The following is a 27,583-nucleotide window of genomic DNA, read 5'->3' on the forward strand; positions in this document are numbered from 1 at the left end:
CTTTGGAGGGGGCTTGATAAATAATGTTAGCTATATTTATTTTTCATTGTGCTCTCAAGCAATGATCTGTGAATTTGATTTGAAAACATTGTTTTAATCATTTTAATTTAAATATTTTAAACATATGTGAAGGTTGACAAATACTTTTATGGAATGATATAATATGTGTTATTTTTATAGTCTAGTCTTTATTTTGTTTGTTCTTTTTGTTGTTGTTTGTTTTTTGTGTGTTTTTTTGCTTGTGTAATCCTCCTGCCTCCCAATATATTCATATTGCCAAATATAGACACTATCCATCTCATTCATAATTAACAATGCAACATGTATTTTCTCTATTTTAGCCACAGTTATAGTCAAACACACATATTTGTAGTTAAATACATTTAATCATATACACATATACATTAGCTAAGATTGTCATTGTCTCACATTTTACAAATATGATATGACACTTCTCTGTGTCCTATTTTTTTCTCTCACAGTTATGTCTCATAAACAATCACCTAAATTAACCTTCGTAGCTCCAGTTCGTTATTTTTAATGCTTGCATGCTAGTCTAGGTATGGATGTACCATGACTTTTCAACCATTTTTTAAAATAGGCATTCACTTGGTTCCCTTTTCCCCCTCAGTTCTGAACAATGTTGCAACTAGCATCTTTGTGCATGTTTTCTTAGGTTCTGGTTGTTTTAGTTCTATGGGATAGATTCCTAGGAGTAGGAATGCAGAACAAAAAAGTATACACAATTTTAATTTTAAAATTTTTTAAAATTTTGCTAGATCACAATTATATGATTATACCTTTCCTCCATCCTTGGCAGCAATAGGTATTAACTGCTTTAAATGTTTTTCTTGGTCTGATGGGTATAAAGTGATGTCTTTCATTTCCCTATAAGTTAATTTGAACATCTTTTCATGTTTGTTGACCATTTGGAGTTTTCCCTCTAGAAAGCCCCCAGTGTATCCTTTCCCCAGTTTTATGTTGAGTGGCAATTTGTGAGAACTTGGCTATTAACCCTTTGTCAGCTGTGTTGCAAGTATTTTTCCAAACCTATATTTTTCTATCAATATAACCCTTTTTGGGGGCATGTTCTTTTTTTTTTTTTTTTTTTTTTTTTTTTTTGTGGTACGTGGGCGTCTCACTGTTGTGGCCTCTCCCGTTGCGGAGCACAGGGTCCGGACACACAGGCTCAGTGACCATGGCTCATGGGCCCAGCCACTCTGCGGCATGCGGGATCTTCCCGGACCGGGGCACGAACCCGTGTCCCCTGCGTTGGCAGGCGGATTCTCAGCCACTGCGCCACCAGGGAAGCCCTGGGTGCATGTTCTTAATTTTTCTATCAAGAAATATATTTACTTCTGTTTCAAGTGCAGCTAGAACATTCAGCTGCCCTAGAATTGTAGAGGCCACCTAACACATAGTATTTTACAATAAAGGACTGAGATAATGGCAAACATAATAAACTTCCTTTCAGAACATTTTGACAAGTATAGTTAATAATCTTGCTAAATCAGGAAACAATTGCAATCGCAATGCAGAACGTCCCATAAAGATCTAAATTATATTATATTTTAATAGCATGTTAAATCTGGAGGGGATATTATCTTTAGACAAATCTTCATTCGTTTCACAGGCTAGGAAAGTAAGATAGATGAGACCAAACAGTTTCTATTTTCAAACAGAGAAAAGAGTGATATAAATCTAATCCATTCTGGGTTATTAGCAGAGATGTAAACTGACACAATTCAGGTGAGTATTTGGAGCCTGGCCTCAAATATGCTATTGAGACTTTTTTTTCTAAATAGAGCCAGAAGTCTTGACAGCTCTGTAAACAAGTCGATTCAGAAAACTCAGTCTCCAAAGGGAGCTTAGCTCAGTCTATTCTATCATGCAAAACACAGAAAACACCTGGGTCTTAATCCTTTATTAGAACAATCTGTATTATGCCCCATGCTTATGTGTTACTGAATGAGGAGTATATTAGGTTTTAAGAAAGACTGCCTAATTTCTGTGGCCTCAGACTGTGCACTAAAAACAAAACAAAAACAAACCAAAAAACCACCCTAAACTTCCATACATTTTAATACCAAGCTGCGGAGAGCCAAAATACTATAATTATTTGATTAAATTTATATTATTGATATTTTAATCTTTCAAATAAAGTGTCCAAACCTATGTAAACCAAAAAACCATACATATAGGCCTTCATTATTTTAAAGATGTAATAAAAAAAAACTTTAATAAAAATAAAACTTTTCATATCTAAAAGCTCCCAAGGCCTCAGATCTTTTATTAAAGTTCAATTATACAGTACAGCTGTTTCTCAGTTTGGAAGATAATTTTATACATTTTAAATGAAAATGTCATAAATTTAACCTAAAAATTTTCCAAGAAGGACAAAAGACAAATAAATAATAATTATATCTTACCTAATGCTCTTTAACAGGCTACTCTGGCTCCCTTTGGTTTCTAAAATGATAATATTAAAAAAGTAGTTAAATTTCTTAAAATCTAGTAGAAATTTTTTCTGTAAATAAGTGAAGAGGGTTTACACAATAATGATTTGAATTTTAAAATGAGGCATGTGAGGTAATGCTCTAGCAAGTGCTACTGACCACTGCTTTTATCCCAATCAGTATCCCCCTTGACTATTTATACAGAGAGTCTTACATTTTTCTTTTCCACAAGAGAGCTGACAATTTCAGTTATAAAGAGAGAGTGCTATTTGGAAGCGCCTTTCCAATTTGGAAGTAGTATTATTTGAGTAGTACGAGTTTAGAAAGGTCATCCTATAAGTTTATTTTTTGCTCTTGAACTGCTTAAAAAACCTTGGCTGGAAAATTAAATCCTGAGAACCTTTCAGCGAATTTCTGTGGTCCTTAAACTTAGACCATAGAGACCTCTGTTGCTAGGTGTGTAGATGGTCAAATTTAGTAAAAGCATTTCAGATGATATTTTCACAGTTTTATATTCATGATAGCCCAGACAAATTCATTTTAAGTTATTGATTAAAAATATTTACTGTATTTACCATTTGGTAAAATCTGGAAATGAGAATGGAGATTCAAATTGCAGATAAAGTTTTTTGGTCAAGCTAAAGGAAATTATTAATATATGTGGTTCACAAAATATTAGCATAATGTCCATAACTACTAGGTATATTAATATGAATGAAAATGATATCAGTACTACACTGGGACCCAAATATATACCAAACAAAATGAAATGGAAACTTGGTACTGAGCTATCTTAACCTGTTGTTTTTTGCAGAGATTCAGTCTTGCTGCATCAAAACTACCTGGATTTTTGCTAAAAATGACATCCCTGGGCTCCACCCAAGATACTGAAATCAAACCTCTGGAATGGGGAGCTGTGCTTTCAAAAGCACTCCAGGTGGACTTCTCATGCATTCAAGCATGAATATCATCGACTTTCACAAAGCAGACTATCTAGCTGACTTCATCAGCTGTTTGATCTGAATCACTCTATAAGGATTTGAATAAAAGAAATGCAAAATACAGACTAGCATTATCTAAAACTTAGGTATTTCAGATAAACCAGACTGGTTAAAATTTTGCTTAATATTTTTTTAAATGCAGGATCTAGATTACATTAATTTTATGAAATCTGCCAAAGGCTTAAAAAATGTTTTTAAAATAAAATTTTATCTCATGAACATTTTTTCTTATTGTGTTAATATTTAAACATAAAATGGTAACATTTTTTCATAATATATATAGAAGGAGAGTGTAATCTTTCTGATTGGAAGAGAAATAATGAGTTAAAAATAGGCATTGAAAATGGTGAAATTATAATGAATTGTAGGAACCCATCATGTGTTATTTAGTTGAGGTTCTCACTAGATTTACATCTGATCTCTGAAAATGGGGGAAAATATATTGAATTTTATGATCTTTACTGTCCTTTTAAAGCTAAGGAGATCTTGTGTTTCCTCTGCTCAAACTCTTCTAGTAGTTTTTTATTTTTTGACTCATATTTAGAATAAAATCCAAAGTCCTTATGGTTTAGACTTGTACTGTTCAATACAGTAGTTCATCACATAATATCTAAGTACATTTTAATCAGTTAAAGTAAAATAAAATTAAAAGTTCATTTTCTCACTTAGAGTAGCCATATTTCTACAGCTCAATAGCCACATGTGGTCAGTGGCTACTGTTTTGGGCAGTATAATATGTGGAGCATTTTCATCATGGCAGCAAGTTCTGTTGGGCAGAGCTAATCTAGAAGTCTCTGCATGATCTGGTCTTTTCTTGCCTTGGTTACTTTACCCTTTACTTCTTTTCACCTGCTCACTCAGCTCTAGCAACCACTGGCCCCTTGCTAGTCTCAGATATTCCAAACTAGTCCTGCCTCAGGGCTCTCCCACTTGCTATTCCATCCACCTAAAACACTGTTCCTCCAGATATTCACATCTCACCTTAGGTCTCTGCTCAAGACACCTCCTTAGAGAGTGCTGATCTAAGTATCATCCACATTATTCTTTATGCTTTTATCCTGCCTTATTTTTCTTTCCAGCTCTTGTCACCGCATTGTATGGTTTAGTCTTTCCTTTTTCCGTCTCTCTCTCTCACTGTAATTTCTATGAGATCAGGGTCTTTGTTTAGTTTACTTCCATATGCCTGGCCATAGGCATATGGAAGTAAACTATATGCCTATTGTTTACTCCAGTGGTTTTCCACAGAGGGTGATTTTTGCCCCCAGGGGATATTTGGCGAGGTCTAGAGACAGTTTTGATTGTCAGAACTGGGAGGGTGCTACCGGCATCTAGTGGGTGGATGGTTGGGATGCTGCTAAACATCCTACAATGCCCAGGGAAGCCCCGCACAACACAGGATTAATTACTGGGCCTAAAATGTTAATAGTACTGATGTTGAGAAATTTGTGTTGACAAATCTCTCAAATATTAATTATCCACTGAAAATATATAACAATTACTCTGTTGGGGCAAAAGTGAATCACAGGTGTGGTTTACCAAATGACTCAGCAACTAATATTTTCTCCTAGTTCACTTATGTTTAAGGCAAATGAAATTAAAATATGTCTAAAACTGATATTCTTCAGCTTACTGCTTTCGCATCTGTACACTTTCTCATCTGCATACAATCTTATACTTTCATCTGTATAAAAATGTTATTTCATTTAAGAACTTCAATAATATCCTCTTTTTTTCATCTTTGCCATATTCCATTGTCCCAAATGTCTTTTCCTGTGTATATTTTGTGGCATTAACTATTATTAATTTAGTGTGATTCATTGAAGTATTAAAAAAATTACTCCTTTTTAACCTTCCTTATGAACTGGGTTAAATAATAACAGAGAATTGGCAAGGAGTAGTGGGCAGGGTGCTGGTCAATAGGACACCTGTGTTCAATACACAATCCTCCACTGGTTATCTTATGTGGCCTTGAGCAAGATGTGCCATTTAACTAAGATGCAAAAGTGACAACACCTCACACAGGGCTGGACACAGTAAAAGACTGCATCCATTCACATCTTCCCTTCTGCCCAGTCAATACTCTGTGAACTACATGAAACTAACACACCTTGAAAAACTTCCTTGGCGATCTCCACCTAAAACATGGTTAGTTGTCAATTACAGTGTATTACTGAAATCCAAATCATGGAGATTCTAAAAACTCTCCAGGAAATGAAACATCAAAAGCAAAGTTGGATTAGAAGTTCCTTCATATCTTTTTGTTGCTAAGAGAAAAGCTTTTAAGCATTAATGGTGATTTAGCTATTCAGAGCAGGTGGCTTCATTATCTTAAAATGTGTTAAATTACACTAATTGCCAAAAAGGGCAATGTAAGCTATAGTATAAGAAAATGGTAGCATCCTCTCCTAAAAAGATGACTGGGGAAATGCATGTGACTTATGGTTTCTAATATACCTAATAATTCAGAAGTTGCCAAGCATTTTGATAATATGACCTTTTTCTCCTTCCCATCTTTTGCCATTATAGAAAATTATAAAGAGCATTGTTTAGTAGGTCTTTGTGATAATTTGCTACAGTGACTTTAAAGGAAGTAGAATCCTTGATTTTGAATGCAAATAAGATGTAGTTTGCTTATGCAGTCTTTTAATTCTCATGACTGAACTGTAAGTTTCAATTCTTGAGTGATCCCTTACTCGCTCTTTCGTCCCTTCCTTCCTCCCCCTTCTCTTTTTATCCTTTTCAAAGAAATAACAACAGACCACATTTAAAGGGTTATTTTTTAAACTCCAGAAGCTGAAAAGAGTAAGAGTTTTTCAAACGCAAAGAGCAACCAGGCTGAACTCTGGAAGGCAAGAATGATGCTGAGCATAGCTTCTTAGCACTGCCTGTCTGTGAAGAAACCATAAAATTCAATATCTGACTTGGCAGCTGGAATCTTATAGAAAGAAACAATCCTGCCCCTTTAATTTTATTTTCTCCTCTCATCATCTTATGGCAATTTTCCTAGTGGAAGAGAATCATGGAGCCTAAAATAACTTAATTTTTAAATGGCTTTATATCCATCACCTTCATGGTAATCCCATTTGCCCCAGGTTTGGTAAACAGCCCCTCACAGAATAGTGATACAATCTGTAATTAGACTTTTTAAAACTACTCTGAGATGAGCAAGGAAGAAAAGCATTCTCAGTTTAATTTATTTGTAAATGTTATGATAATAGAAAGATATTTTGCCTTATTGATATCTTAATGCTAACATCTATCAACAACGATATATTTAAGGTTACCTGAACACTAGCATAAAACAATATGCAGTTAAGTAGAGTATTTTTGTACAATCTTTTTATGAGAAAGAGGCAAATGATCTCCCTCTCTCACCATCTCTATCACAACAAACTGATAATAGAGATTTCATTAAATATAAATAAATAACTATATAAATAAAAGGAAAGCAACAACCCCAAACTGGTAGGTTTTGTTTTGGAGTCAGTTCAATTTAAGCCTAATATCTTCTTTAGAAGAATTATATGATTACAATACTCAGCAAGGAGAACTGATGTTTAAAATGTTGACCCTGGTTCAGGTCTACCAAAAAAAGGTTGAATTATGTTTATGTTTAACATACTTTATTTAGTAAGGTGATGACATAAAATAATAGACAAAAGAGTTCAACAATAAGGAGGAAATTAAAAAGGTTAATGATCCTCGTTTTATGGAATATATATTATGCAAGAGAACAATAAATTCCAGCAAATGGAATATATAGCATACATGGGAAGAATATATTAAATTATCTGTGGTAATCCCTTTTAAATGTTTTAATTTTAGTGAAGATTTTCTGACTTTATATGATCAAACTATTCTTTGGGATGCAGAGTTAATTGTTAAATGTATCTCTCTGAATCACAATGAAAAATCAAGTACTCATTCCATGGAGCTAAAAAGGAATAGAATTCTATTCACAATTATGTTACTAAGGGAATTTCTTTTTTAAGTATTCAGCAATTTTCAGTAAGAAATTGCAAATGGTTCTCAATTGAGCTTTCTGTAGTTTTCATAGCAGTACTTTTTTCTAGATTGTTTTCATTTAAGGAGGAATGATCAGCTTTGTTCCCTTGAGTAAATTAGTATTTATTTTTATATAATTTAAGGTGTAAGAATGACTTTATACAAATATAAAACTATAAATGCTTGATTTTCAATAAAGAAAATGCACAACAGTGTATTGTCCAGAATACATTTAGTCATGTTCAAGTATTAACTGCAACATGTATGAGTGTAAGTCTCTGTGTCTGTGCATGCATGTGTACATTTAAAATTCTCAGTACTTTAGTCTGAAGTTAGGGAGTCTGATTCCTCCAGCTTCACTTTTCTTTCTCTGGATTGCTTTGGCTATTTAGGTCTTTTGTGTTTCCATTCAAATTGTAAATTTTTTTGTTCTAATTCTGTGAAAAATGCCATTGGTAATTTGATAGGGACTGCATTGAGTCTGTAGATTGCTTTGGGCAGTATAGTCATTTTCATAATATTGATTCTTCCAATCCAAGAACATGGTATATCTCTCCATCTGTTTGTGTTGCTATACTAAAAAACTACAGTAATCAAAACAGTATGGTAATGGCACAAAAACAGAAATATAGCTCAATGGAACAGGATAGAAAACCCAGAGATAAACCCATGCACATATGGTCACCTAATCTATGGCAAAGGAGGCAAGGATATACAATGGAGAAAAGACAGTCTCTTCAATAAGTGGTGCTGGGAAAACTGGACAGCTACATGTAAAAGAATGAAATTAGAACACTCCCTAACACCATATACAAAAATAAACTCAAAATGGATTGAAGACCTAAGTATAAGGCTAGACATTATAAAACTCTTAGAGGAAAACACAGGCAGAATGCTGTTTGACATAAATCGCAGCAAGATCGTTTTTGATCCACCTCCTAAGGTAATGAAAATAAAAAGAAAAATAAACAAATCGATCTAATTAAACTCTAAAGCTTTTGCACAGCAAAGGAAACCATAAACAAAACAGAAAGACAACTCTTAGAATGGGAGAAAATATTTGCAAATGAAGCAACCGATAAAGGATTAATCTCCAAAATAAATAAACAGCTCATACAGCTCAATATAAAAAAAAAAACCAAATAACCCAATCAAAAAATGGGTGGAAGATCTAAACAGACATTTCTCCAAAGAAGACATACAGATGGCCAAAAAGCACATGAAAAGATGCTCAACATCACTAATTATTAGAGAAATGCAAATCAAAACTACAATGAGTTTTCACCTTACACCAGTCAGAATGGCCATCATCAAGAAGTCTACAAACCATAAATGCTGGAGAGGGTGTGGAGAAAAGGCAACCCTCCTAAACTGTTAGTGGGAATGTAAATTTGTACAGTTACTATGGAGAACAGTATGGAGGTTCCTTAAAAAACTACAGAAATAGAACTACCATATGACCCAGCAATCCCACTCCTGGGCATATACCCAGAGAAAACCATAATTTGAAAGGATACATGAACCCAAATAGTCAATGCAGCACTATTTACAATAGCCAGGACATGGAAGCAACCTAAATGTCCATCAACAGAGGGATGGATAAAGAAGATGTGGTACACATATACAATGGAATATTATTCAGCCATAAAAAACCAAAATAATGCCATTTGCAGCAACACGGATTGACCTAGAGGTTGTCATACTGAGCGAAGTAAGCCAGACAGAGACAAATGTCATATGATGTCACTTATATGTGGAATCTTAAAAAAAGGGTACAAATAAACTTATTTACAAAACAGAAGTAGTCACAGATGTAGAAAACAAACTTATGGTTTCCAGGGGATAAGGGGGGGTGGAGGTGTACACCTTGCTGTACACCTGAAACTAACACAACATTGTAAATCAACTATACTCTAATAAAAATTATTTTAAAAATAAAATTTTCAATACTTTAATTTTTCTCACCTTCAGATTAGGTCTCAGTAACTCAAAATGATGGCAAAGAATGTTTTTGGGGGATTAAAAAAACTTAATTCTTACCTTATTCTTTAAGAATACATAAGTTTATAAGTTTTACTATATTTAAAATTTTTACTTTTATTATAAAATTCCTAAATTCATGTCTTAATCTTTAATTTATCATTATGTTTTCCATAATTTTTGGATCACTTGCTAAGACTATTAGTCTTGATTCTACTTGGTATCTTTAACTATAGCTTGGAACTACAAAGCATTCCCTTAGAACTTCATTTCCAGAGAGAGATAAGTTCAATAAGGTATGTTACATGCTTAGTAGAATGCCTGGTATATAGTAAGCATCCTGTAAAGGTTGGCTATTTTGATATCCTCTCACTCCTGTCTTTGAAACTGTCCCACCCCCTCCTCATGAGCCTCCTGGCCTCCACTCTCACCCCCTTTCACCAATCCATTCTCCATTGTTGTAGCACTGTGTCCCTTGTTTACCCTCTATGGCTCCCCATTGCCCTCAGCACAAAATCCATGATCTTCACCATGGTCCACGAAGCTTCATACCAAGTGGACCCTGCCCATTTGTCCTCTCTCACCCCTCATATTCAACTTGTGAGCTGTGGCCACATTTTCATTGCCCTCTCTTGCCAGTCTCTGGGGGCCTTTCCTCTTTCCCTCACTGACTCTGGCACGTCCCTTAGTTCTCAGTGAGGGCCTTCCTCTGGGAAGCCCCCTCTGACCCTGCATCCCACTTAGGTATGATTTAGGGCCCTTTCCTGTGCTCCGGCACTAATCTGCCTACTCCAGGAGGCTCTGAAGCCCACAGCTGCCTCTGGCTGCTCAGTTTCTAGCGCTTGGGTGGCACAAGGCAGATAATTGCAATGAAATGTAATTAGCATTTCATGGTATCCTGAGGATATTCAGCTCCAATTACAGAAAGAATAGTCCAGGAAAAATTACTAAAAATTAATGATTATCATATTGTGAATGACTTTGTATTTCTTTCTTTCTTTATTGTTCACATTTTCTACAATGACCATGTATTACTTTTACAATCAGAAACAAAATCTTAATTTTTAATTGGCTCTTAAGTTTTGTTGAGCTTCTCTACATGTCTGTTTATCACATTCCATTGTGAACTGCCAGAACTGCCAGTATAGACTGATGGCATTGAGAAATCTTAGCATCATCAGATGGGAAATCTGATAACACATACAAGCTTATGACCTTGAAGAGTCTGAGAGCAGAATGAAAATTAATGAAATGTGTTTTATGTCTTCTGTGACATGTCAGCAGGTCTCCCTTAGGAAATTATTAGTTGAGGAAGGAACCATCCTTCTGATTCTGTGCTTTAATTAAGGGACAATGTACAATGTGCGTGACTTTAGTGCTAAGAATAGGCAAAGAAAGGAGATTCAAAATCCCCAAATTACAGGCATGCAGAGCTATTACTTCAATTAAAATTATAAAACAAACTCATAGGTTATAGTTTCCAGAAAGCATGTTGGAAATTTAAATCTGGGAACTTGTTAAAAAAACAAAACAAAAACAAACAAACAAAAAAACACAGAAAGTAGTCTGGCTTAACAGAAGCTAAACTCTTTTTTTCTTTTTTATAAATTTATTTATTTACTTAATTTATTTGGCTGCACTGGGTCTTCGTTGCTTCACATGGGCTTTTTCTAGTTGCGATGAGTGGGGGCTACTCTTCGTTGCAGTGCGCTGGCTTCTCATTGCGGTGGCTTCTCTTGTTGCGGAGCACGGGCTCTAGGTGCACAGGCTTCAGTAGTTGTGGCACGTGGACTCAGTAGTTGTGGCTCACAGGCTCTGTAGCACAGGCTCAGTAGTTGTGGTGCACGGGCTTAGTTGCTCCGTGGCATGTGGGATCTTCCCGGGCCACGGATTGAACCGTGTCCCCTGCATTGGCAGGTGTATTCTTAACCACTGCGCCACCGGGGAAGTCCCCAGAAGCTAAACTCTTAAGTCATATAAGGATAGTCTTAAAAATGTGTATTAAAAAAGGGTGCTCTAGGGCTTCCCTGGTGGCGCAGTGGTTGAGAGTCCGCCTGCCGATGCAGGAGACACGGGTTCGTGCCCCGGTCTGGGAGGATCCCACATGCCGTGGAGTGGCTGGGCCCATGAGCCATGGCCGCTGAGCCTGCGCGTCCGGAGCCTGTGCTCCGCAACGGGAGAGGCCACAACGGTGAGAGGCCCGCGTAAGGAAAAAAAAAAAAAAAAAAAAAAAAAGAAAAGGCTGCTCTATCTTACATGACCTTACTGAAAAAATAAGACAAATCTCTTCCATTAAATTATTTCTTCTTCTGGGAGGGGAAAAAAACCCAACCACACTGAAATCTGAATCGGGATTATTATGGTAATTTTGATCTTGCAATTGCAGCTATTTCACCAAGGCTCTTATTTCATCCCTGCACTGTACTTACCATAATATGCTGGCTACATGTAAACATCAGTGTATCCTTTCCATTATTTTAAAACCATTTTACAGCATCAACATAGAGTATAAACGTGAATAAGGTATATTCCTTTCAAGTAAAGAATCTGAGAGGTGAACACAAATAACAATAACCCACTTGTAAAAAGGCTGTGAGAAAGGAACGGATGTAATGCTATGGGGATTCCAGGTGGAAAGGGCTCTGTCTTCTTCCTTAGCAGAGCCTTGGAGAAATGCTTTGCTGAAAGATGAGTTGGCTCTGTAACCCCCTTGAGGACAGGACCATACCTCATTCATCTTTGCATTCTTTGCTGCTAACACTCCAATAAATGCTTAAAAATGCTTGTTTAATAATATTGTACACAAGTGGGTGGACTCTGGAGCCAGATTTTCTGGGCTCAAATTCCATCTTTGCCAAGTTAGAGAATGAACTACTGGAATTTAATTATAATATACAGAAAATGTGTTTTCTCCAAAATAAGGTTTTGTTTTTGTCTTTGTTTTGTTTTAAATTATGATGTAAGGTTATATACTATCTGTTCTCTGTATAACAGAAGAAGAATAAGAAGAATAACCTCCATTCATGGTACAGGCATCCATAATTGTCTCATACAGTGAGATGTTCTTTAAAGTGCTAGTCATCCTGTATTGTTAAAAACCCAAACAAAGCAACAACCCTGATGTCTTACTGTATTGAACTAGAATTTCAGAGTTGGAGGGGCCCTCAGACCATTCTGTATGTTAATTTCCTCACTATTCAGGTGAGGAAACCAAATTGTAGAGAGGACTCTAGTTAGAAGAATGGAAGACAATGATAAGAGATAAGAGATTTGAAACAAATTGTCGGGACTTTTCTCTTGATGCATAGGCACTTAATCAGTGTATAATAAATAAAAGAGTAAACACGGAATGAATAATCAACATGTGAAATTATAGAAAAATATAATGGAGGTATTTGAGCTTAAGTTTATAAAGACAGAAAAATAATGGCTAATAGTGATTTCGACAACAAATGGGCATAAGTAAACAGGGAAAAACATTCCTTTCCATAAAAAGCAAGAAGTAAAGGCTATAATACCACCACCACCAACAACATGTAACATCCCATCTTTTTGTCCTTGATTCTATCCTTCATTTTATTCTAGTACCTGAATCTAGTACCTGAATCTCACCCCCAGGAAAATGTGGGAGGTCACACCACAGTGAAGAATGACTTTGAATGATGGTTGGAATCATAGCATTCAACGTTTTATATAAATCCTCACTGGTATTTCTAATATTTAAGTTAACTTCCTATTAACAAGATGTTAGCTCAGTGCTTTGAAATATTTTTTTGATATCTATATCCATTTCTCTCTGTATGTGAATGTTCATGATCCTGTCTTTAAGGAATTTCTAATTTAGAACAGATAAGATGCACAAGGTGCTAAACTCCAAGGTGCGGAACTCCTAACCTCCAGTGACCTTTAATTTGGTTGTTTAATTTGTCCTTGAATATATCTAGTTATGTTATCTGTCCAGAGAAGAACAAGATAGAAAATGATTGATGGTTTCTCTCTCAAGAGAAGCAGGTGTGTCCCACCAGAGCAGCCGGAGCCAGCGTTAGTTCCGGAAGTGCTGTGCGCCAGTAAATGCCTGGTCTTGCCCTTTACTCCGAGCTGAAGGATGCTGAGCTGCCAAGGTCTCAGACAAAGGACTGCTGGTGGATTTTTTTAAATCACTTTAAGAATGTAAATACTATATTTAGTTTTAAAGTATTTTTCTTAAATGTTGCTGTTTATTATTTTAGTTAATTTATTTGCATCAATGTCTTAACACTTTTTATAGATATTAATAATTTTGCATTTATCCTCTGAGTTGTTTGCTTTGTTAATCAATACCTAAATTAATGGGAATCTGGAAGAATAGAGCATTACTGATTCATGAAGAAAAATATTTAACTTAAAATCTTATTTCTAAAATTTTTATTGTAAAAAGTAATCAATGTTCATTAACATGTTATATTTATATATGAAGTTATTTTTCCACAGCGAAATTTTACACTGGGTTAACTTCTATAAAAGATTTTCTCTAGTGGGTAAATTGCTGTGTCATGACAAAAGGAAAAAAAGATTTGTTTATAGACTTTAGACTAATTTTTTGTATGAAGGAAATCAGTATAACTACCATACCACTATATTTTTGACTTTTGAATGAAGTGGCAGTTTACCAAACTCAAAAGTTTACCTATCCCCAGGCACATATATCTTTAATAATTTTCTCTCTGCTGTTTTGGGAAAGGGACATTTTTTCTTGCATAACATCTAGGGTATGAAATAACAACAAAAAAATGAATATATGGATTACTAATCCAAGGCCCAGCATGCCTTCACAGATTTCTCTCCCTTTATATATTTCTAAAATGTGTTTTAAAGCTGTGGTCAGTAAAAACCGACCCTTTTCAACCAAGAAAAAGATTTAAACTATTATATTTGATTGGGGACTATTTTTTGACACTTAATTCAAAACACTGTAAATATGGTTTACTAATTTACTCTCAAACTGAGTATACTACTTCTGTAAGTCATGTGCAGCTGAGCCATATTTTTATTTTTATTTTTTATTTTATTTTATTTTTTTGCGGTACACGGGCCTCTCACAGCTGTGGCCTCTCCCGTTGCGGAGCACAGGCTCTGGACGCGCAGGCTCAGCGGCCATGGCTCACGGGCCCAGCCACTCCGTGGCACGTGGGATCCTCCCGGACCGGGGCACGAACCCGTGTCCCCTGCATCGGCAGGCGGACTCTCAACCACTGCGCCACCAGGGAAGCCCGAGCCATATTTTTAAATGCTTATTTTCCATACACTTCACATTTAATTATATTGCCTTGTGAAAATTCTTGAATTGTTTCCTTATTTTATTTAAATCTGATCTTGCTATGTAAGTTTTCTTGTGTCTTTTCAGATAAATTAAAAACTCCCTAAGGAGGAGTATCATAAAGCTTCTTTCCATAAAAAGAGGTGCTCAAAAATATCTGATAACGAATGAATGACCATTTACTTCTATCAACACAACTTAGATCTACACCTTTCAGAAATGTTTAGTTTCAGAGAAAGGAATCAGGTTTCAAAATAAAGAAAAAGTAAGATGAGGAATGAAGACTCAGGGTGGGTGGATATCAGATTTGCTGAAGAGATCTACTTCTTATTCTGCTATGTTTCTTGGATTTTATTTTAGCACCAACAGTTTCGAAATCAGATAAGATTTCCTGGGAGTGTGGCCAGAAAATAAATTGGATTTCAGTCATTTATATTTATTACGGTTTTACAGCATGTCAGTTACTGTATGGAACATATACACTACATGAGAATCCCCTTTTCCTCCAAAGGTTGTGCTCTGATTTCACACCTACATACCATATACCTTATATGAATAAAAACAAAACACATGTACTAACTGCTGTTATGATTAGTTTTATACTTGCAGTTTTGGTAGGTCTGTGTTAACCTTATTATTAAATGGGCTGGAGTTGTTTTGGCCAGTGGGTAGTTCCTGCAAGCATATTTAAAGGAAATAACACTAACTGTAGCATTGGGAAGCTAGTCCTGGCTTTGCCACTAACCAGTTGTAACCGACAATTACCAGAAATGCCAAGTAACTAACAATCTGTGCCTCTGTTAGTGATATGATCTTTCCTTCTGACTTGACAACAGTGTCATGAACATAAACTATGCTATAAATCAGAACATGATTTTCTTTTTTTAGTGAGAGGTTCTGGTTAAAGACAATACAAACATTTGTGACTGTGCAGGTCTTTCCAAACTTGCCTTTTGTTTGGTCTGTTTTTAGTGGGGGAGGAGGAGAGCATCTGTTGACCTGGAGACCTCGACTGCTGTGATAGGAGACTGGCTGCTGCTCTGAAGAGCAGCAGACACTTCACAGAAGGCTTGAGGTACAGCATTTAGACTGTTCCCAACAAGCCTGTCGTCCATGCCTGCCTGTCCTAGCTGGTGACATCCAGTTGCTCTGCTTCTCAAAGGGCTCCCCTTGCCTCTGGAATGGCTCTTGGAGACTGTTGCAGATTCAGTTTATTCAAGTTGTCTGGGATATTTGTTGTGATGCAGGACAGCAGGGCTAGAGTTTCTAGGTTGCTCTTTTAAAGGCATTTTGGAGCCTCAGAATTCAGTGTAACCAACACATTTTACAGTCAGGTGTGAATGGTCAATAAGAAGAAAGCATTTCTTCAAGCTCTATGTATTGGTGTCTATTTTAATTGTGTGCACAAGGGGGTGGGAAGTGAGAAAGAAGAAGCAACAAATGATCTTTTCCATTACTAAGTGGGGTAGCATCCTACAAGCTGTGGTGTGGACAGGGCCTTCGAATGGATCAAATAGACTATTTAAAGCCACACAGAGTCATAGTTGGGAATAAAGTCAAGAATTTGAACTCTAAGTCTCTGGATTTTTAGGTTTTTATGTAGATTGTGATTCACTTGTACAATTATGCTTACTTAAAGGATGCATGGATAAATGCGTAAACGTTTATCCCATTTCATCAGCTTTTTTTCTTCTCTAATAAATCAATGTTAGTCAAAAACTTTCACTGCCCACAGATATTAAACTTGCTAGCTTCCTATAAAAGAGGTCTCCTAGCTCTGGTTAGAGTTTTAGTTTCTGATCTCTACTTTTGACTTACAAGGTCACCTTATTTTAAAATTTCAAAATGGCAAGCATAGCTTTAGGGTCTAGTTTCCCATATTTATTCATCATACTTGTTCCTCCAATTCTCTCTAAACCGGTATAGCAAAGGCAGTTTACAAAGGATCTGCAGCTGTATCAGATGAACAGCACACCAATTATCTACATTTCCTTGGGGTTCACTGAGGAAATGAGATAGATAAGCGGAAAAACAATACATCTCACTACAACTAACTTAGTCCACTAATTGGTTTGTGGATATAATTTCCATTATGATAACCTTACTGTAGAATTTTTTAAAAGAGGAAGTGCTAGTCTGTGTTTTAATGAGACACTGTATTAATTGTCTACTGTGAGCAACCCTGTAACCTTAATAATAGAAAGGTATTTCTTATGCAGAGAACCCAGGGTTAAAATTTGGCAACAAATCTGTGTTCTCATTGTCAAGAGTCAGAAAAAAAAAAAAAATCAAGCTTTTTTATGACTTATTACACACTTCAGTTTTCTACTTTGAGATGCTCAAAGAGGTTCAGAAACTTGTCCAAGGTCACACAGGTAAGGAGTGCTATAACTTGGATTAATACCTCACTCAAAAATTTTCCCCATGTCTTTGAAACCATAAGGAAAATATGAAGATCATCTACTTAGTCAAATAATGCTGTTACATTCATTTCACTCATAATAATATGATTCATGAGGATAAATAACAGATGATTATTATTTCATGTAATAAGCAAATCATGCAATTAACTGATAAAAGAAAAATCCAAATCCACATGGCCAAATATTACAACTAAGTAGAAAAAAAGCAGAGTAAATATAATACTAGTCTAATGTCCTGATAAAGTTGGATCAATAGATTTTTTCCTCCCAAAATCCAATTTCATAAACATATGATAAACTCTACATATCATTTATTGAAATTGCTTGTTTATTGTATTAAGTAATATATCAAAATGTTAATTTACTAAATTTTAGCTTAGAGTTATAAAATAATAGTACTGGGGAAAGATTAAGATTCTGTTTAGTCATTCTGTGGATGAGAAAACTGGAACTCATAGAGATTAAGAGGTGTTCCCCAAATCATTCACTAGTTAGGGCAGAAAGAGGCCTGGGATACAATTCTCTTGCCTACTGGCTCACACAATTTCTTTGGTTCCTCACACCTGCCCCCTTCCCATTTTGTTATTAATCAGATAGCAATTTGAATGTCTCAGGATTAATTGGTTTTTAAAGGGAATACTCCACTTTCATAATTTAATTTAATTCCATCTTCAAAGAGCCTGGATAAGATTCTCAATCTATACTGGTCTATGGGAATCTCTAGAAGTTCAACTCAAACCAAACAAATTAATTCAGGCTAATTAAAAGATGAATTATGATTTATGACTTAATCCAACAAGTACTGTTCATCTATCACGAGCAGGCTCTGTGCTAAGTGTGTTAAAAAGATGAACAAGACATAGCCAAGAGAACTCACCAGAAAGCAGGGTGAGGGAATGTGAGACAGAGGTCTGCACAGGTGCAGGGTGCTAGGAGAGCAGAGAGGAGGGTATCTACCCCTGCCCTAGAGAATTCAGGGACGACTCCTTGTAGGAAATAACCTTTAACTCCTTTAACTGAATTTTGAAGCATGAACAACGATTAACCAAGTATTGGTTACGGATGAGGATGGTGGGTGTTCTGGTTAGAGACCATCATGAGAAAAGGTCAGAGGCATGGAAGCGTGCGTGAAGTTTGGGGAAGTGCCAAAATGTAGCAAGACAAGAGTCCAGGGTGCTTATGGGGAAGCTGTAGATGAGAAGACCAGATAAGCAGACCTCATAGGTCATATTTTATTTTGGAGGCTAGTGTTTTCCACACGTCAGTGTGCACTAAACTCACCTGCAGAGTGTTAAAGTGAGGATTCCCAGGCCTTACCTTCATGAAGCCTGATTCAGTAGGGCTGCAATGGGTTCCAGTTACCTGTATTTTTTTTTTTTTTTTTTTTTTTTTCAGTTACCTGTATTTTTAACAAACATTCTAGATAACTATTCTAGAGAAGATTGCACTTGGAGAAACACTGTTATAGAGGATGGTGTACCCTGAAAGGAGTTTAAATAGAAGGGTGATATGATGAAATTAATGCTGTAGCGAAGAGGGTGGCAAGGTACATGTGACCCTGGCAGCAAAGGGACTAGTTGGGGAGCTTTAGTGACTCCAGATAAAGACAATAGAGCGATCTAAGATGGTGACTGTGAGGGTGGAGAGACAGGGCAGAGTGCGAGTGAATTAGGAAGTAAGTGCTGGAGCATTTAGATTTAATTTGGGGAGTGAGAGAGAAAGAAGAGTGGATGAGAGAGAAAGAGGAGAGGACAGTTCCCAGGTTTCTGACATAGATAACTGAGGAGGTGGTGGTGCTATTAAACAATCCAGGAAAATAGAAGGGGTGGGCATTATGGATGTTATTGGTGGTGATAATGAGTCCAGTTTGGAACATGCTGACTTTGAGTTGGATCAGGTAGAGGTACTGGTATTTAGTTGGGAAGATATAACTGGTTTGTAGATACATATTTAGGCTGAGCATAGATGCCAGATTAACTATGTTTTCAGCTTAATTAGTTTAACAATTCTTTACCTGCAAACAGGCTATTTAAATATTTATTAAAAATGGCAGAATCATGTGCAGAACAATCCACAGGTAAAATAGTAATTTTTGACCAGCGAAGTACAGAGTACTTGTACTTTAATTCTTAACTAGACAATTAGTTAAATTAGTGCTTCCTTGATATATAACACAGAACATTTACATTCTTTTCTTATAGACTCTGAAACCAGGACATGATTACATGAATGTGCTAGAAGTTGATCTCTGAAAAAATTAATTATAACAAAATCAACTATAAAAGAAAACATGATTTTTATTTTGGTACTTTTAATTTTATATTGCATTAGTTGATCAATACTATTATATTCTGATTTTTATAATGTTATTTCTTGGCCTTCTACTCCAAAAGTAATGGAAAATTTAAAATTAATTTAAAGAAATTAGGGAATGGTGGTTCCACTTTAAATAGATATTTTAATATCAGTTGAGATTAGTAAGACCTATGCATATTTCCAGTAATCTCGATCCTGCCATTAACTAGCTCTCTTTCAAGAAAGCTGGTATTTTCTCTTTCCCTGCAAAAAATGAATCTCTAAGAGCGGAAGAAATAAGTGAGCTCCCCCAGATAAGTAGGGACTAATTTTTCAATACTAAAATCAGGTATTTAAAATATGGGTTTAATACAGGTTAAAGCCTTAAAGTAAGAACTTTTATAATAGCAAAGTACAAAATAAAACATAAAAGTAAAATATTATATTTAGGTAAGTGACAGATTTTGGGGGGGATATTTTGATTTAGTTTATACATGCAACCCAAGATTCTGCTTCTTCACATGCAACACAAAGTGACTCTACTTTGGGATTCTGAGCTCAAGTTAATCCCACAGCCTTACTTTCCTGGCTTCCTGGGCATTTCTATTCTAGGGAGGCTTTCTGCACCAAAAGATTGGTGTCTTACAGCTGTTTATACTCCACTAGGAGAGTGCACCCCATCACAGACAAAGGTAGTCTCAAGGAACTAAGTTAATACACACAGATGTTGAGTTTAGAGAACTGATAGAGCTGTATGGATTTAGCATCTGTCTTGCATAAATGGCAGGAAGAATGCATCATAGATTTCTACCCTCTAAGGCCATGCAATGTTCTAGAAAACTTGCAAAATCCTTTTGTCCCCTGTTAGTCGAGTCATTTTGCAATAGCTGAGTTACTGACATGGAAATGTGGGCTGAATTTGCTATTCAGGCTCAAGCAATAGAATAAAAAACCGAAGACCCAAATTCTGGTCCTCAGTCTCCAACTGATTTGATGTAGAAGTTTGGGTGAGACAGTCAAATCCTATGAGCTGCATTCTCCTTATCAGCATGACAAAGCTAAAATATCTATCCTTTGCCAACCTTACTGAGGCATTTTAGAGATTAACTTTTTTTTTTTTACATCTTTATTGGAGTATAATTGCTTTACAGTGGTGTGTTAGTTTCTGCTTTACAACAAAGTGAATCAGCTATACCTATACATATGTTCTCATATCTCTTCCCTCTTGCATCTCCCTCACTCCCACCCTCCATATTCCACCCCTCTATGTGGTCACAAAGCACCAAGCTGATCTCCCTGCGCTATGCCGCTGCTTCCCACTAGCTATCCATTTTACGTTTGGTAGTGTATATATGTCCATGCCACTCTCTCACTTTGTCACAGCTTACCCTTCCCCCTCCCCATATCCTCAAGTCCATTCTCTAGTAGGTCTGTGTCTTTATTCCCATCTTACCCCTAGGTTCTTCATGACATTTTTTTTTCTTAGATTCCATATATATGTGTTAGCATACAGTATTTGTTTTTCTCCTTCTGACTTACTTCACTCTGTATGACAGACTCCAGGTCTATCCACCTCATTACAAATAACTCCATTTCATTTCTTTTTATGGCTGAGTAATATTCCATTGTATATATGTGCCACATCTTCTTTATTCAATCATCTGATGATGGACACTTAGGTTGCTTCCATGTCCTTGCTATAGTAAATAGAGCTGCAATGAACATTGTGGTACATGACTCTTTTTGAATTACGGTTTTCTCAGGGTATATGCCCAGTAGTGGGATTGCTGGGTCATACGGTAGTTCTATTTGTAGTTTTTTAAGGAACCTCCATACTGTTCTCCATAGTGGCCGTACCAATTCACATTCCCACCAGCAGTGCAAGAGTGTTCCCTTTTCTCTACACCCTCTCCAGCATTTATTGTTTCTAGATTTTTTGACGATGACCATTCTGACCGGTGTGAGATGATATCTCATTGTAGTTTTGACTTGCATTTCTCTAATGATTAATGATGTTGAGATTAACTTTTATGAGGCTCTCACAAAAAGTGACTATTGTAGTAGAGATAATCAGTATTCTATCACAGCTGAGAGTTCTGCCATATTGCGGATAGCTTTGTCTTAAAGTATCTCGTGTTATTTGCAGAATGGGGAGGAGAAGTACAGCAGGATACTCCTAAGTAGCATATTCTTTAAAGATTTAGGAGAGGTTGATCTTTAGTTTCATAAGAAATAACAAGTATCTTGATGCTAGAAAATCTTTTAAATTTATTTTCCATGATATGGTTATTAGTAAACTGGAAAAATCTGCCCTGACCAAACCCTCAGAGATGTATTAGATCACTAATTAAGGGCCTGATAATAATAGAATCCTAGAGCTGTAAGGAAAGCCAGTAATATTCTAAGCCAACCATCTTCCATAAAGACTAGCAAACTCACATCCAATCTGTGATTGAATATCTTTGGTAAAATTGAGTTCATTTATCCACCTTTCATTATACACCTACACACACATACATATGGTTGTACATATTGGTTGTCCAAGGATATCTGTATCAGGGGGCACAAGTCAGGTCTGAAATCCAACCCTCTAACTCCACCTGCCAAATCATATGCCTGGGTGTGGTATTGTGTCCTCCAGGGAAAAGGAGAGTCTTTATGTATTCAGCCCACTCAGAGAGGGACCCTTTTTATAATTTGCCCAGAGATGGCACATATCACCGTCATAGTTATTTCCTCTCTTCTATTAGAGAGAGCTTTGACATGTGCTTTTGAATCTCTTTACCCTGTATCTGAATGAGAAGAATTACTCTTCCATATCTCAGGCTCCCATATCAGAGTAACTGTGGGAGACATAATAATAAGATCTACATATTTAGACAGGCTCACAAAATAGACACGTCCCCTGGATGACCATTGTGAGTGCAGCTCCTTCCTTGGATTCCTGGAAAAATGTGTGTGTGTGCGTGTGTGTATCTGGAAAGGTCAAGGCTAGAGGTGTAAGCAACCCTTACAACTGGGTGTAAGCAAATGACATCCTCCTAGGAAAGTTCTAATGATGATGTTCTGTCATCTCAGTGGTCTCAGGGGTGTGTGTGTGTTAGCACTATTATCAGAATCACTCTTGAGAACTAGCTGAGGTGGTGAGGAGGTGTCTAGAACCTCCTAGACACCTCCTCCTTTTTTTTTCCCCCTCTTGGAATCGGTGGTTTAAAAAATGTCCATGCAGGGGAGGGGAGCCCCTTGAGGAAAGGAAGGTGGACACCTGGGGCCCTTTGGTGTAGGTGCAGAGGTGTGGGGAGGGGAGCTGCCCAAGGCTCACACCAAAATCTCATAGGTGGTGCCACCTACCCCTGACACCTTCTTGACTCCTCCCCCTTGTGGGGCTACTGAGAGGTGGCTGGCCTGGGCCAGGGGATTCTAGAGTCATGGATTCTAATTCCAAGTGATCTTGGCCAGTTAGAGATATAGTTAGAAACCATTAGGAGAATCTATTATATTTCTAAATCTGCAGCCCCAAACTGTCCTCAGACTTTAAAAAGGTTGAACCCATTAAACTGCGTAGACTGCTTTGACAGTGGAGTGTTGCTTAATTACAGTGGCAATCTAATTATAAGGTTTATAAGGTTTCCCTGTAATTGATTCCCTTTCTAGTGTGTGAAAACTTCACTTGATATGTATTCGCATCTGAAACTCATGGGAACAGACCAGATTCTGGGGCCATGTGTCTTAGAATCAGGAAGACCATGCCAATTGCACTTTGGAGTCCTTATTCAGGACAGTAAGGGACTCTTCTGAGTATTTCAATTATTCATTCTTTTATTCTTTCTTTCATCCATTCATTCACCAATTCATTCTTTCATTCATTCAATAAATACTACATTAATAGTATGTACCTAGCACTTCTAGTCTCCAGGGATACAAAGATGTATTGAATATAGTCACTGCCATAGAAGGGCTTACAAGTAGCTGGGGAGACTGACAAAAATAAATATTTAAAGCTAAATGTTAATTATGGTATAAATGATGGATATAGGATGCTAAGTAAGCATTAAGGAAGACATCACTAATTCTGCATTGTGTGTGGGGGAGGTGGGAGGGTGCTGGTGGAGGCACAGGGCAGCACTCATGGAGGAGATAACATTTGGGTGGAATATAAAGGATGAGTAAATATTCAGTGTACTGGAGGCAAGAGTTTTGGGATGGGGAAATGAAAAAAAGAAATCCAGAACTGTGAGAGAAGAAGAAAATCAAGCATCTGTCACTATTGTAAACAGCCAAGTATAATGGGTATTGCTATGGCTAAACTCCTTCTTCCACATACAACATATATGAAACACTTTGCCAGCTCTGTATAAACATAAGAGCTTATTCTATCAAATTACCAATGGCATTTTTCACAGAACTAGAACTTCCCTGACTTCAGACTATACTACAAAGCTACAATAATCAAAACAGTATGGTACTGGCACAAAAACAGACACATAGACCAATGGAACAGGATAGAAAGCCCAGAAATAAAACCTATGCACTTATGCTCAATTAATCCATGACAAAGGAGGCAAGAATATAAAATGGAGAAAAGACAGTCTCTTCAATAAGTGGTGCTGGAAAAACTGGACAGCTACTTGTAAAAAAATGAGATTAGAACATTCTCTAACACCATATACAAAAATAAACTCAAAATGGATTAAAGACCTCAATGCAAGACAGGATACTATAAAGCTCCTAGAGGAAAACATAGGCAGAACACTCTTTGACATAAATCACGGCAATATTTTTTGGAATCCATCTCCTAGAGCAATGGAAATAGAAACAAAAATAAATAAATGGGACCTAATCAAACTTATAAACTTCTGCACGCAAAAGAAACCATAAACAAAATGAAAGACAAATACGGAATGAGAGAAAATATTTACAAATGATGCAACTGATAAGGGCTTAATATCTAAAACATACAAACAGTTCATACAGCTTAATACTGAAAAATGGGCAGAAGACCTAAATAGAGATTTCTCCAAAGAAGAAATACAGATGGCCAACAGACACATGAAAAGATTCTCAACATCTCTAATTATTAGAAAAATGCAAATCAAAACTACAATGAGGTTATCACCTCACACCAGTCAGAATGACCATTATCAAAAAGTCTACAAATAATAATGATGGAGAGGGTATGGAGAAAAGGGAACCCTCCTACACATTGGTGGGAATGTAAATTGGTACAACCACTTTGGAGAACAGTCTGGAGGTTTCTTAAAAAACTAAAAAAGAGTTACCATATGATCCAACAATCCCATTCCTGGACACATATCCAGAAAAGATGAAAACTGTAATTTGAAAAGATACATGCACCCCAACGTTCACAGCAGCATTATATACAATAGCCAAGACATGGAAGCAACCTAAATACCCATCGACAGACAAAGGGATAGAGAAGATATGGTGTGTGTATATGTGTGTGTGTGTATATATATACACACACACACACACATATACACACACAATGGAATATTACTCAGCCATAAAAAAGAATGAAATAATGCCATTTACAGCAACATGGATGGACCTAGAGATTATCATACTAAGTGAGGTAAGTCAGACAAATATATGACATCACTTATATGTGGAATCTAAAAAAATGATACACACTTATATGTGGAGCCTAAAATATGACACAAATGAACCTATCTATGAAACAGAAACAGAATCATGGATAGAGAACAGACTGGTGGTTGCCAAGGGGGAGGGGTTTGGGGGAGGGATGAAGTGGGAGGTTTGGGTTAGCAGATATAAGCTTTTATATATAGAATGGATAAACAACAAGGTCCTACTATATGGCACAGAAAACTATATTCAATATCCTATGATAAATCATAATGGAAGAATATAATAAAAAGAATGTATATATAAGTATAACTGAATCTTTTTGCTGTACAGCAGAAATTAACATAGCATTGTAAATCAACTATATTTCAATTAAAAGAAAAACATAAGAGCTAATCCTTACAAAGTCATCACAACGTATGGGTACATTTATTATATTCTTGCCATAGATGGGGAAAGTGAGGTTTAGAGAGGATAAGTTATTAGAGCAAGATCCCACAGATAATATGTGGTGAATCCAGGATTTGAACTTGGGACTGTCTGATCCTGAGCGCAAGCTCTTAACCAGTATGTTTCTGTAGCCTCTTCAAATGTGAGAGATCATTAAGCAATGTCTGATGCATGCCATCAAAAGCCTTTCAGCATCTTCCCGCCTCCCCCTCATTTTTGGGGAAGCCTATTAATTCCAGAAGCCTGGGCCATCAAGATCTAGCCCTCAGTTTCCTCATATGTGAAATGACAAAGTTGTGCTATGTGAACTCTAAAGACATTTACATCTCCAGGATTCTATTTTAATTTAATCTTGCCCCAAGCTTAAGAACACTTTCTTTTGTCTTACATAACCTTCCTAAAGGCTTATATAACAGGCTGCATATCAATATTAATGACTCAAATGCATACAGCATCTTGATTATAATCATTCTTTGGATGAATATGAAACACTAATGCGCCCAGTTTTCCACCTTAAGTTCCTGCGTATGGAGGGAAAAATGTTCTTATCACTAAGGTACATGATACGTATTTTAATCCCCTGATTAATTACGAAATTCTTCACAGGGTTCTTTCTAATTTCTCAGAAAGAATGGAAGTGAGCAGCAGATGGACACTGATGAATGATGGAGGAATCATTCTACTCTTCTTTGTCGCATGATTTAATAAACCAATATATTCTAGCTTTACTGTATTCTCTTGCAGGACTGCATGTAATGGTAGGTAGTACCAAATAAGCACAGGACTTAAAGAGAATTATTTTCTTTTAACTCTTATCCCTCAAGGCCAATTGAACTCTAGTTAGATCAAGATAGGTGTTTATTTTACTTTCAAGCAATATCTATAACACGTTATAGTGGATACTGGCTTTTTAATTTTTTTTAACTTTCCCAAATCTAAACTCTATATTTGGGAAACTGTCCACTTTTGGAATACTGGTGGTAAGCAGAAATGCACTTTCTCAGACTACCTTGCAAATATGGTATGGATGTGTTGACTCAGTTCTACCAACCAGCTACACCTGACCCCACTTTGAATTGAGTTTTTGGGGCACATAGTCATGGTAGAACATTCATCCTGGGAGTGGGGGGCAGCAGCTGAAGCTCCAACATGGGGTTTTCATGGTCCCTCCATTTGGAGCCTAGTTCTAGAAGTCTGTGAGTATCCTAATGTGTTTTTTAAAAATATTTTTAAAAAAACCTTTTTATTTTGAAATAATCACAAGCCTACAGAAAAATTGCAAGAATAGTACAATGGAGTCCAATAATACCCTTTTCCCAGATTTACCAATTTTTAACATTTTGCTATATTTGCGCATCCTCTCTATGTAATTATATCATGCATATTACTATTTTCATTATTCCAAATCACTTGAGAGTAGGTTACCTGCACTATGCCCCTTTGCCCCTTCATGCTGCAGCATGTATTTCCTGTGAACAAAGATATTCTCTTGCCACAGCCATAGTTTAGTTATCAAAATCAGCACATATAACACTAATCTAACATCTAGTCCATATTCAAGTTTCGACTGTGCCACACTGTGCTTTATGACAATTTTCTTTCCCAGTCCAAGATCTAGTCCACTATCACGTACTGCATTTAGTTGTCATTGTCTCTTTTGTCTTCTTTTAATTTGTAAACATCTCAGTTTTTCCTTGTTTTTCATGATACTCACATTTTTGAAAAACATAGTCTGCTTATTCTATAGAATATCCCTCATTTTAGGTTTGTCTGAGATTTTCTCATGATTATATTCAGGTTGTGCATCCTCAGCAGTACTATTATAGGAATGATGTGTCCTTCTCAGGGCATTGCATCCAGAGATGGACATCCACTTGATCACCTTATCAGTGATGTTGATTTTGGTAACTTAGTGTGCAATTTCTCCATGGAAAAAGCACGATTTTTTGTTTTGTAGTTTATGTGGGTGACATTTCAATGTTATATAAATATCCTGTTTCTCCTCAAACTGCCTCTTTCCTCAGATTTAGCATCCATTGACCATTATTCTTGCTTGAATCAATTTTTACT

General features: G+C 36.4%; 1 protein-coding gene across 11 annotated transcripts in view; it reads right to left on the reverse strand.

The window, feature by feature from the left end:
* Nucleotides 1-27,583, reverse strand: part of PEX5L (peroxisomal biogenesis factor 5 like) — a 538,178-nt gene that overhangs the window by 221,108 nt on the left and 289,487 nt on the right. Inside the window, exon 2 of one of the 11 annotated variants that reach the window (XM_067034074.1) lies at nucleotides 2,430-2,469. The exons of the other annotated variants lie outside the window; for them this stretch is intronic. The gene's annotated coding sequence lies outside the window, so the exon portion shown is untranslated. The remainder of the gene's footprint in view (nucleotides 1-2,429; nucleotides 2,470-27,583) is intronic. 11 annotated transcript variants of the gene reach the window in all.

Source organism: Kogia breviceps, chromosome 5 (genome assembly GCF_026419965.1).
Source record: "Kogia breviceps isolate mKogBre1 chromosome 5, mKogBre1 haplotype 1, whole genome shotgun sequence".
NCBI lineage: Eukaryota > Metazoa > Chordata > Mammalia > Artiodactyla > Physeteridae > Kogia > Kogia breviceps.